Source organism: Carcharhinus amblyrhynchos, chromosome 9, assembly GCF_965287045.1.
Source record: "Carcharhinus amblyrhynchos chromosome 9, sCarAmb.v2.hapA, whole genome shotgun sequence".
In the NCBI taxonomy this organism is placed as follows: Eukaryota; Metazoa; Chordata; class Chondrichthyes; order Carcharhiniformes; family Carcharhinidae; genus Carcharhinus; species Carcharhinus amblyrhynchos.
The window spans coordinates 60,592,627-60,605,379 of NC_137332.1; the positions used below are offsets into that span (position 1 = coordinate 60,592,627).

Sequence of the window (12,753 nt, forward strand, 5' to 3'; positions counted from 1 at the left end):
ACCCAGCATGATGTGATGCCATGAGACTTCATGCTGGAGAGACAGGACAAACCAAGGCTGATGATGATGGTGTCAGGGACATTAATTGTAAGGTATGTTCCCGTGAGTACAACTATGTTAGGTTTTTGCTCAACTAGTCTCTCAGACAGCTCTCCCAATTTTGCCACAAGCCCCAAATGTTAGTAAAGAACACTCTGCAGGGTCATCAGGGCTGAGTTTACCATTGTGCTTTCTGGTGCTTTTGCCATTGCTGGTGGTCTAATCTGTTTCATTTCTTATTGACTTTCAAACTAAGTGGTTTACCAGGCTATTTAAGACAGAACCACATTGCTTTGGGTCTGGAGTCACATGTAGGCCAGATTAGGTAAGGATATGAGAATATCTCTCCTCAGTGAACCAAATGGGTTCTTAGAACAATTGTGGGGAGGCAATAGCCTAGTGGTATTATCACCAGATTATTAATCCAGAAACTCAGCTAATGTTCTAGAGATCAGGGTTTGAATCCCATCATGGCAAATGGTGGAATTTGAATTCAAAAAAAAATCTGGAATTAAGAATCGGCTGATGACCATGAAACCATTGCCTATTGTCAGAAAAGGGCAAATGTACTTTAGGTAAGGAAGTCTGCCGCCCTTAACTGGTCTGACGTACATCTGACTCCAGAGCCAAAGCAATGTGGTTGACTCAACTGCCCTCTAAAGGCAACTAGGGATGGGCAATAAATGCTGGCCAGCCAGTGATGCCCATGTCCCACGAATAAAAAAAAATGACAATGGTTTCATTGTCATCATTAGTCTTTTAATTCCACCTACATTGGTGGGATTCAAACCTAGGCACTTGCGTCTCTGAATTACTCTTCTAGTGTACTATCTCCCCCAAATTTCTATCACATTATTTAATCTTTGCAAAGATCCTGCTACAGTATTAATAAGTTGTTGAATGGCATAATGGTATGGACAGATGCATCCATGGCACATAGGCTGACGAGGATAAAGTTCTATGGTGGTTTGCTGGAATTTCAACAATTCACTTATAATGACAGTGCCAAGTCAAACAGAGGTACACCATAATCTTCACACTTTGTATTAATACAAAAATACAAATCAGAAGTGACTGACATGTTGGCAATTTTTAAATCTAAATCCAGTATTGTTAAATAGCTGATTTAAAAAACTGGAACGAAGAATGCTTTGACATAGCACTTCAAGTTTCATAACAGCAAGTTACTTTGAATGGCAAATTATGTAAACAAATCTAGAAATTACAAATTCCTCTGATCTTCCCCGAACCTGAGTCATTGTCACATGAAGCTTGTGCATCAGCATATGGCCAAGTGTTTTATCTTCCACATGTTTACTGGCATTGCCTACATTTAAACCACAAAATGTTGTAATAGTAAACTTAGTAAGAAGCATATTATTGTATTCTCTCTTATTGAGTTTTTGACATGCCAGTGCACTGCAATAAACTGTAACTCTTCCATACTAGGTTGCATGGCATATGTGAAAAGGTGAAAAGCCTTCAAAAATTCAACTTCACCAATGATGTCAATTTTTATCACCATTTCTAAAGCAAATTTTAAGCATCACTATCACAAATTGACAAGCATTTGCCCAACTTCATATTCTTTGGCAAATAGCAACCAAATTCAAATGAGTTAACTCAAAAGATTCTGCAATAAACATACACTAAGCCCACCATGAATACAAAGAAGTTCACTATCTCGTCTTCTGAACCACTTTTTTTTAAACCACTTTTTGGAATTTTTAAAGCTTTTCTTGTGTCCCATGATCTGTGTGAAGGTGCAAAAACTATTCTCCAATCCATGGGTTTTAAAAGCCAGGAATCATTTTTTTTGATTCTTGGGAACATGTGTTGCAGTGCAGCACATTGGTCATTGGGTTGTGGCTCACATTGTGTAGCCAAAGATTATAAATCAAGAATTGCACATAAAGACTAACTACAAATTTGCTCGTTAGTTGGTTCCACCCCAAATGTTCCCCGTGACATCTTGCTCTAAATTCTAATCATTGGAGATTGTTCTGAACTTCCTACCTGAGTACGTACTTACTCCTGCTCAAACACTGTACCAAATGTTGATATTTGATTCTAACAATGTAGTGTATGAGACATGTTGAAACATAGGAAGTCTAGTTATTTCATTGTGGTTTGTTTATTATAGTGCTGGGAAACAAAAATTAAAACTTGGAGATGGGGGGTGATATTTAACATGCTAAAACTAAGTAGTACATTCAGTAGTCGATGAGAATTTTTACGTGGCGAAAAACTGCAGCAGGCGACGGTGCAGAGGGACCTCGGGGTCCTTGTGCATGAGTCGCAAAAACCCAGCTTGCAGGTGCAGCAGGTGGTCAGGAAGGCGAATGGGATGCTGGCCTTCATAGCGAGGGGGATTGAATATAAAAGTAGGGAGGTCTTGCTGCAGCTGTATAGGGCATTGGTGAGGCCACAGCTGGAGTACTGTGTGCAGTTTTGGGCGCCGCACCTGCGCAAGGATATTTTGGCCCTGGAGGGAGTGCAGAGGAGGTTTACTAGGCTGATACCGGAGTTGAGGGGATTGAGCTATGAGGAGAGGCTGAATAAACTAGGCTTGTACTCGTTAGAGTTTAGAAGAATGAGGGGAGATCTCATTGAGACGTATAAGATGATGAATGGGATGGATAGGATAGAGGTGGAGAGACTCTTCCCGCTCAAAAAAGACAGTAGGACTAGGGGGCACAGCCTCAACATAAAGGGGAGGCGGTTTAGAACGGAGTTGAGGAGGAACTTCTTCACTCAAAGGGTGGTGAATCTCTGGAATTCTCTGCCCGTTGAAGTGGTGGAGGCTGCCTCGCTAAATATTTTTAAGAAGCGGGTTGATGGGTTCTTGATAAGAGAGGGGATTAAGGGTTATGGGGAGAGGGCGGGAAAGTGGAACTGAGCCACAACAGATCAGCCATGATCTTATTGAATGGCGGGGCAGGCTCGAAGGGCTAGATGGCCTACTCCTGCTCCTATTTCTTATGTTCTTATGTTCTTATTTCTTGGAGGTGACTTCACTTGTAAAAACAAGCTTCATGCAAAGCGATGGCGAGGGAAACAGCCAAAATAACAGGATGAGAGAACTATATAAGTATTTGGAGAAGCTTTATAAATAGCTTTGATAATAAAAAGTGAGAGGATGTTTCATATGTCATCACACAAATAGCACTCCAGTGTTACATCACTTGAAATTCATGATATATAAATTCATAAGAACATAAACATAAGAAATAGGAGCAGGAGTAGGCCATCTAGCCTTTCGAGCCTGCCCCGCCATTCAATAAGATCATGGCTGATCCTCCCCATAACCCTTAATTCCCTTGTCTATCAAAAACCTATCTAACCGTGACTTAAATGTATTTAGCGAGGTAGCCTCCACCACTTCAACGGGCTGAGAATTCCAGAGATTCACCACCCTTTGAGTGAAGAAGTTTCTCCTCAACTCTGATCTAAACTGCACCCCCCCCCCCCCACCCCCCGCACTTATCTTGAGGCTGTGCCCTCTAATCCTGCTATCCTTTCTAAGCAGGAAGAACCTCTCTACCTCTACCCTATCCATCCCCTTCATTATCTTAGACGTCTCTATAAGATCCCCCCTCATCCTCCTAAACTCCAATGAGTACAGACCCAGTCTATTTAGTCTCTCTTCATAGTCCAACCCCCTCATCTCTGGAATTCACTACAAATCAACTGCTTTAAGTGAGAAGTCCATGTTGGCAATTACCTCAGTCTCGAATGACCTTATGCCCATTCCCTCCATTTTTGCAATCATGCTGTTTTGGTCAGTGCCTCTCCCTTATGAGTGTGAAGCTTCATATCACCTAAATCCACAGGACGGCTGATTGGATTTGTAGACCATACTTGCTACTTTAAGGCACTGTTCTTCAGAAGAAATGGGAAACTGTATTTAGCTTAATATTTTGATCTTAAATTCCCTGACCACTCAAACATTCTATAGTTGCTCAAGTCTGTTACTTTAGTGGCATCAATGTATACAAAAAAATCATTTCCACCTATTTTTGGTATATGTGCTCAGTGCACATCACATTGTTGGCTGTTTTCTGACCTGTGCTTCTTTTGCCTCTTAAAACCAGTGTTTTTTCTGAAGTAAACAAAACTGGCTAAAACCACTGATTTAAAATACTCCCTGGATGCTAAACATAAGAAACCTGGTAGGATACTGAACATCAGTTATTTTAGTGTGAATGGTCATTAGTGTGGCCAATTCAAACACTTTGCTGTGCAATTTCTTGAAACAGTTAGGAGAGCCAATACTGCTTTAGTAATCATCTTCGCTAGTCCATTCTGTGAGCAAACTTGCCTTGCCTTTTCTAGGAATAGGGTTGCTCAATGATTTGCCCATAAAAGAAAACGCTGATGCTATTTGTAAAAAATCATTACAGAGAATTATACAGAAACTGCAAAGCAGAAGAGGTTAATTTGCTCAATCTGTATTGGTATCTATCCTCCACATGAACCGTAAGAAGTCCATCCATATTTATTTTTTCCCTGTTCCTGCAACCATCAGTCTAATATATTATTAAACCTTCAGATAATCTCTCTGATTTTAATTCTACAGTTTGCTTGCTTTAGCGTTTCTACTAATTTGTCATCCTAGCCATTTTGTCCTTTTTGGTACATTCATAGTCCATAAAGAATTAAATGTGGATCACAGAATGGCATGCCATTGAATAAGCATAAAAATGCTTCAACATATTGAAGTTTTTTTTATTAAAGTGAAATCCAAAACATTTTTAACAAAAGTTTAGGATTGCAAACAATTCAATGTCACAAAATATTAAAGCAATTATGGCAACTGCAGGAGATCACAAAGAATTTGAACAAACTTTGGGAAAGAGATAAAGGTAGTGAATCACAAGTTTCACTTTACCTTTTATGTGAACTAACTAATGTATTCAATGCTGTTCTAGTATTAGTTTAGTTTACTTATTAGTGTCACAAGTACTCTTGCAATGAAGTTACTGTGAAAATCCCCTAAGCACCACACTTGGACGCCGATTAATCATCATGTATATAAATACCTTGTTGAAGGAATGTAAATTATGCGAGAAATTTAAAAAACAGCAAAAAATTTTAAAACAAGGTGTGATTGCTATTTACAGGATTCTTCTAACAATTTGTGAAACATTAATCTTTAGTCAACAACTAAAGATAAATATAACTGTCATTTATTCCAAACTGCAAGTACATGGGTATTTTTCTAGCATTCAGAAAGCCCTTGCCATCAAACTTCAAATCTGAAACACTGGGTGTTGCCTAACCAAATAACCACAAACGGAAGTGTTTTTAGACTCTTATATTGTAGTTAAAAGCTTAGGAAGTTACAAGCAAGCTTATAGTTATGAAATATATGTGATTCTGTAAAACAAACCAAGTTGCCCTCAGAGTGCAAATACAAACTATGAAATTATTACTACTTTTGGCACTATTACATATTACATAAGAAATAAGAAATAGGAGCAGGAGTAGGCCAACTAGCCTTCATCATTCATCATCAACTCCAGCAATTCAAGATATTGTGAGCCGTGAGAACGCAGTAATTAAAATATTTTTCAAAATGTACAAGTACAAACTCATAAGTAGCACAACTTTCACAATCAACCCTTCCTACAATTAAATATTGATTTATTGCAGTCAGCCTGATACTATCAAGAGTTCCACTACACTAGAATGTAGTTTAAGAAAATATAAAACATCTTGCATTTTTATAACATCCTTAATACTATAAAATCATAGAAAGTTAAGCAAGCAAAGAGGGCCTTCAGTTTATTATGTCCATCCCTTGCCTTGTTGGGTCTGTGATGTACTAGTTGAAAAAGTTGTCACAAATGCATTCATGACATCTACTCCCTTAGTGTTTTTCATACTAATTCTACCCCAATCAATATTAGGACATCCTTGAAAATCGAGTTAGCTGACATATTTGACTGTTTGGAGGTCTATCGTACATTCCTGGCGTTGTTCTTTTGTCTGGTGCAACCCATATGCCCTCGTTTGATGATCCTTCTAACATGTGATCAGTTCTTGCATCTATAAAGATTGTAATATTTATCAAAACAATTTCCCCTTTTATCCTCCCTCTATGTTGTCTGAAAATCCTGTAATGAGGAGCTGACATTTGCTGTCCTTCTTTCAGCCATGCTCAATAGAATCTATATTATACTCCCATGTGTCAACCTGTGCACTCAGCTCACCTGAAAATTCTCTAGATTTCTTGCGCACCAATATATACCATACAGCACTGCCAAAAACACTTGCAGTCCATTTTTTAACCTTTTGCTTCCAAATATGCTTAATACATTTCCACCTTCCATTTCCAATTTTTCTTTTCACCCGTCTGAATGAACTCTCAAATTCCCATCCCCTGTCGAGCTAGTTTACACCCTCCCCAACAACATTAGCAATCTCCACTATGGCCCCTGAGGATATTGGCCTAAGTCCCTATTGAATAGCAACTTATCCAGCTTGTACAGGTCCTGTCTCCTTGAAAAGCAGTTCCGTGCCAAGAATCTAAAGCTCTCTAACCCGTATCACCTTTCCAACCACATATTCATCAATTCCATCTTCCCTGTTTCTGTACTCACACAGCACCAGGAATAATCTGGAGATTGCTACTTTTGAAATTCTGCTGTTCAATCTCTCACCTAGTTCCTTAGGATCTCATCCATCTTTTAGCCTATGGCATTGGTGCCAAAATGGACAAGGCCTCTGGTTGTTCACTACTCACACTCCCCAACCGCATTTTGCTATACAGCTCTTCTGCTTCACGATGCACTCCCCATCAGCTGCCCATGCAGTTGAGCCGAAGTGCCATGGATTTGGTTCTGTTTGCAGTCTCAGAGGAACCATTACTCTCATCAGTCTTCAGAACTGAATTCCAGTTGGAGAGCAAGACACTCTCCAGGGAAATTCTGCACTACCTGCTTGCTCTTCCTTGGCTGCAGCAGTCACCCATTCCCCCTCTGCATGCGCAACTGCAATGACCACATCCAGAAATATGCTACGCATGAAATTCTGAACCTTGCAATTGAATGGCAGTGATTCCAGCTGTCACTCAAGCTCAAAGGCCAGAGTTCAAGCTGATCTAGCTGGTGGCATCTCCTGCATTGCAGTGGCTTGGCCATGAGAAGCATCCAGGATTTCTTGTATGACACTTGCTTGCAGTCCACAGGACTGAGGTGGCCTGCTATACTTTTACTTTGTAGATATTAATTTACCAGCTTATCAACTTGTACTTACCAGCTACTCATCATTAATTAACTCCTACCCAGTTTGTGATGTTGCTTGTTTCAAGGCATTTCAGGAGTGTTATCAAACGAGTTTTGACAAAGCTGCATACAGAGACATTGGGGCAGGAGACCAAAAGTTATGACCAGATGTTAGTTTTAAGGGAACATCTTAAGAGCGGTGGAGGGGTTTAGGGAGGGAACTCCCGAGATTGGGTTTTAAGCAGTTGAAGGCATGGCCATCGATGGTAGAGCAGCGGAGTAATTAAAATTGGAGGCTGGGGAATGCACAGAAGGCCTGAATTGAAGATATCATGCAAGATACATCTAAATTATAATGGAAAATTAATGGGGCCTCCAATGAGTGGAAAAATAAAATCATAGTCAGATTAAAAAGCAACAAATATTCATGAATTGATTTAAATAGATCAGTTCTCTTTTGCACCAGAATTATTAGAGCACATGATCTAGAAAGTGCAGGAAGGCTAAAAAGGACAAAAGGTAATTTGCCTTTTTTTGGGTGAATTCTGTGCATGATTGAGGTCAAAGATGTATTGCCAGGAAACGTAAAGATGTAAAGAATTGTGGAGAGGGTGTAGGGATGGTGGATGGAAAAGAAGTGTTGGGTATTTGGCCCGTAGTTCTTTTCCTTCAACTTCACCTTCCCACACTAGTTCTATATTGCCTAATGACCAAAAGCTTTTGATTTCTGTCTTGAATACTCAATCACTGACCCCTTGCCACAAGACTATTGACACCGAGTGGTAGACTCTCCAGCCAGGTAAAGATCCAACCAGCATCTATTCTGTCAAACTCTAGGAACTTTATATTTCAACTGAATTACCTTTTATTCTTCTAACTTGAAGAAAATATAGGCCTTGTTTATTCAATCCCTCCTCATAGAACAATTCTCTCATTCCTGGAATCAGTCTAGGAAACCTTTGTTCGACTCCCTTGAAGGTAAGTACATCAGTCATTACACAAGGAAGCAAAACACAAACATTCCAGCTGTGAAAGGCCCTTTATAATTGTAGTGAAACCTCTTCACTCATATTCCAACCACATTATAACAAAGGGCAACATACCATTTTCCTTCTAATTTCTGGTTGTACTTGCGTATTAATTTTGTGATTTGTGTACAAGAATACCTAGGTCTTTCTGAATACTGAATAACTCACGTTTCACCATTTAAGAACTATTCTGCATTTCTATTTTCCCTCCTATAGAGGATAACTTCACATTTCTCCACATTATATTCCACCTGCCATGTCTGGCCCATTCATTTGTCTAAATCATTTTACAGCCTTGTGCCCTCCTCACAGCTTAATTTCCATCTAGCTTTGTATCAGCAGTAAACTTGGGCATGTTACATTTTATACACTGGTGTCAATATTAACCAATCCATAGTAAAGTTATTTTTTACTTAATATATTTTACTCTCAGAACATTGGTAAAACTGGCAAAACAACTTAAAAAAAATTCTTTGTCCCTTTACACTGAGAAGCTCATGTCTCTAAACTGCTGTAGCCCTTTTTGTGGAGAAGGCTACAATATTAGATATAGATAAAAGATTCCTCCCACACTTCCAAACAACATGCCTTAACCCATTTTCAGATAAATGCCCTACACTACATCAATGTGACACTTTCACATTTTTTCACAAAAGTTACTTGTGGCTTGTGATCATCAAAGTCAATTTTCTACAGGATATCCACACCAAGTAGGAACTACATTGCGAGTGCTCCATAATTGCTGAGGCTTTAGTATGCCATGGTCAATAAAGTTGCATGGAGAATTGTTCCAAACTAATGTCTTACTGGCACAGAAGATTTTCATACTATCAGTGTGGATTTAAAGCCAAGTCCTTGAAGTCGAATATTAGTGTGTAATCCTTGCACCATTCTGTCAAGTTGATTTGATTCTAATGGCAAAGTTGTAGAAACATTTAAGCATAACACTGTCCCAACCTACTTCACATGACAGACAGCTTAAAGTCACCAGCCAAGCACGAGCAGTGCTTCTCCACCATCATCACGCACCACCCTCCCCCAAGACACCAGGTGCCCAGGAATTCCAATTCAATTGTTTATGCTGGTCTAACTTCCTCAGATACACGTGCAATCAACTTTAACAGCAGCAGAGGAACTACAAGTTTCATTCCAAATCAAGACCAGAGTATGATGTGAAACTGCTTAAAATGTAGAACTTAGGTTTATAGCGTTAGTTGAAATGGAACCACATGTCCACTTTTTCCAAATAACCTTCAAGCATTCTGAATTATAATCAATGATTATAATGTCTTACTTTTGGATTTGTAAAGTAATTTTTTTTAAGATTGGAAAGCTATTCAAATCAAAGATAAAATTACACGGACAATGCATTAGCTATCAGAGGGCTATTAAAACTGGCAAAATCAAAACACAGAGGTGCTGGGGATCACAACCAGAGTTAATATTACATAACCAAAAAACAGCAATTCTTCTCAATTTTAAAAAAGAAATTACAAAAGAGTGGATGCATAATCTAAATAATGAGAGCTGAGCCAAAGGTGATGTTGAGAAATGTGACTAATAGTTTGGTGAAAGCAAGATTTTAAGAGTTTTAAGGGAGATGGATATACAAAGGGAGAGATTCCAGAGCCTAGGACCCAGATGACAGGCATGGCTACCAGTGAAGGAAATGCAGATCAGAGGAATGAAGCCAAGAGCTGGGTAGTCTGTGACATGTTACAGAAATAGAGGGTGGAGGGCATAATGGGACTTAAACTTGAATTCAACCCCCATAACACTTCATAACCAATACTCTTTACAGCAAGTGAATAGTTTTAAAGTGTGGTCATTGCTGCAATGTTGAGAAACAGCAGCCAATTTGAGTACAGAGGTAAATATTGGTCAAGGCAAGAATGTTTAATTTAAGGTGGTGTTGGGAACCAGAAGCCAACATTTTTGATTTGATTTATTATTGCCACATGTATTAGTATACAGTGAAAAGTATTGCTTCTTGCGCACTATACAAAGCATACCATACATAGAGAAGGAAAGGAGACAGTGCAGAATGTAATGTTAGTCATAGCTAGGGTGTAGAGAAAGATCAACTTGACATAAAGTAAGTCCATTCAAAAGTCATTCAATGCAGGTCAATGAAAACAGGGCTTTTGACATATGATATAATTACTTTGACAAGTGGGGGTTACAGGTAAATGGCTACTCGAACTATTTGTGAATTTTAGTCTATGGATATGTGACACTTTGTAGATCTAAAGCTGTCTAATTCACACGTCAGGGACAGCATCTTTGTAAGATGTGATAAAAAAGTATACAGACACAAGATACAATTTTACAGATGCAATTCAATTTGTATTTTATATAAGTTGAAACTATTTCTTTTTATTCCCTCATAGCTTAAATTTATGTTCTAACATGGCTGTTAGCTGCTTGTATACAAGATAAGGTGGATCTAAATGAGAAAATACATCACATTCAAGCTTTCTCAGAACTGACGAAAGTAAATTGGTTTTTGCAACGATGCTGCACAGTAAATGTTAAAACATAATATATATATTATGCTTTTGACATCTCAAATATACCGAAAAGGTTCACAAATAAGTTAAAAGTTTACTGAAGTGTGAATTATTGTTCAGGCAAATATATATCATGCCATTAACTAATTGGAACTGGCTCTGAACATCTGCAAGTGGTTATGAAACAAAGCTTAAAATAATGCAAGGTATGTAATAATAAAATTTAAGTGCAATATTATTTTCCTTAATACACAAGAGGTTGGAATTTAAAGCTCACCTGGTGGTTAGCTGGTTATTGTGGATAATCTTCACAAGAGAAATAAAAATTATAATGTGCATTTTAACAGTTGATTTAAATATTTCTAATGTGTAATGACCATTGCTTCAATTATTCCAGTTACTAAGCTGTATTTATTGTCTTTAACGTATAAAAATGCTGAAAACAACACAAGGATAAATGGATGCTGCACTAAAGTATCTAACAATGTAACAGTCACCTATAAATCTCAGATAACAAATGAGCATTGTTTAATGTATCTATAATTTCAACATGTACACACAATGCTGTTTCTGTCTCACTTATTCCTAGCTAATCACTCTTCAGCCAAAAGGCCTGAAAATAGGTCAACTCCCATGTTAACTCCATTTTTTAAAAAATATTTTATCACTGTCACAAATAAACTTACATTAACACTGCAATGAAGTTACTGTGACAATCCCCTAGTCACCACACTCTGGCACCTGTTCAGATATACAGAGGGAAAATTTATAATGGCCAATGCACCTAATCAGCACATCTTCTAGACTATGGGAGGAAACTGGAGCATCCAGAGGAAACCTGTGCAGACACGGGAAGAACATGCACACTCCACATAGACAGTGACCCAAACTAGGAATCAAACCTGGGTCTCTGGTGCTGAGGCAGCAGTGCTAACCACCCTGCCACCCTTTGTCTTGTTCTACTTAAGGAAATTCTCTTTAAAGCTAACACAGGTTTTCCAAAGTACCAACATCCCATAACACTGTCAGAAGCATTCACAAGTGTGTATGGACAAATAATGGGATCCATACTGCATCATTCTGTGACTTTTGTGCAGTAATTGTGTTCCACTACTACAAAAATGCACCACAGTTTACAGGAAAATTCCTTACATTACAAAATAAGTCTGACCAGTCAAGATAGGAACTGTCGATCTCTATGTGGGAGAGCGCTGCAAAGATACAGGCCAGTTTAGTAAGCAACAGCTGGAAGTCATTTGTCTTGTGAATGTGGCCGTACTCAGCTCAAGGATTCCAGTTTGGCTTTGGGCATGTGAAAAAAATTGCAGTTGGGAATGGTGGGAAAGGGGAAGTGAGAAGGTGGGAGGTATATTTGGCTAAGACACGAGTAACTGAGTTCATTCTTAAGGAAGCAGAGTAAATTTTATTTCAAGCTAAATGCTGGTTTCTTAAATCAGCTTCTGTTTCATTTTAAAAAAAGAAAACTTTCTTTTCAGGAACACAAGTCACCCTCCAACAGTGCAATAAACTGATTTTACCAAGCAGCAGGGACAGGGAGAGAAATCCACTGAATCTGCTTCATCCTCACCAATTTGCTTTTATAGAAATAATGTAAAGGAAGACTACGCAAGACTAAACGAGAACTGTACATGCAAGATAAAGGGAAATGCAAATCTTCTCTAGATTATCCAAGACTGCCACCTGTATGACTCAAATATACAGCAACACAATGCAACACGTAACCAGGGAAGCAGGGAACATGACAGAATATTGTTATAGTCAAGAAGCTGTAGTAATGGAACACATTCATCAAAATAAATTTCTTAAGTTTAAGTGAGGCAATTTTAGTTCTGTTTCCGTTCTAAAATATCAGCATTATAAGATTTCATTGAATCAAAAGTGTGTATCTTTTTTACCCATCTATTTGAAGTGAAAATCATAGGGCAG

At 38.5% G+C, this 12,753-nt stretch overlaps 1 protein-coding gene across 2 annotated transcripts in view; it reads right to left on the bottom strand.

Annotated features, from left to right (window-relative positions):
- slc30a7 (solute carrier family 30 member 7) overlaps positions 1-12,753 on the bottom strand; it is a 60,047-nt gene that overhangs the window by 15,287 nt on the left and 32,007 nt on the right. The gene's annotated exons all lie outside the window — the stretch shown is intronic.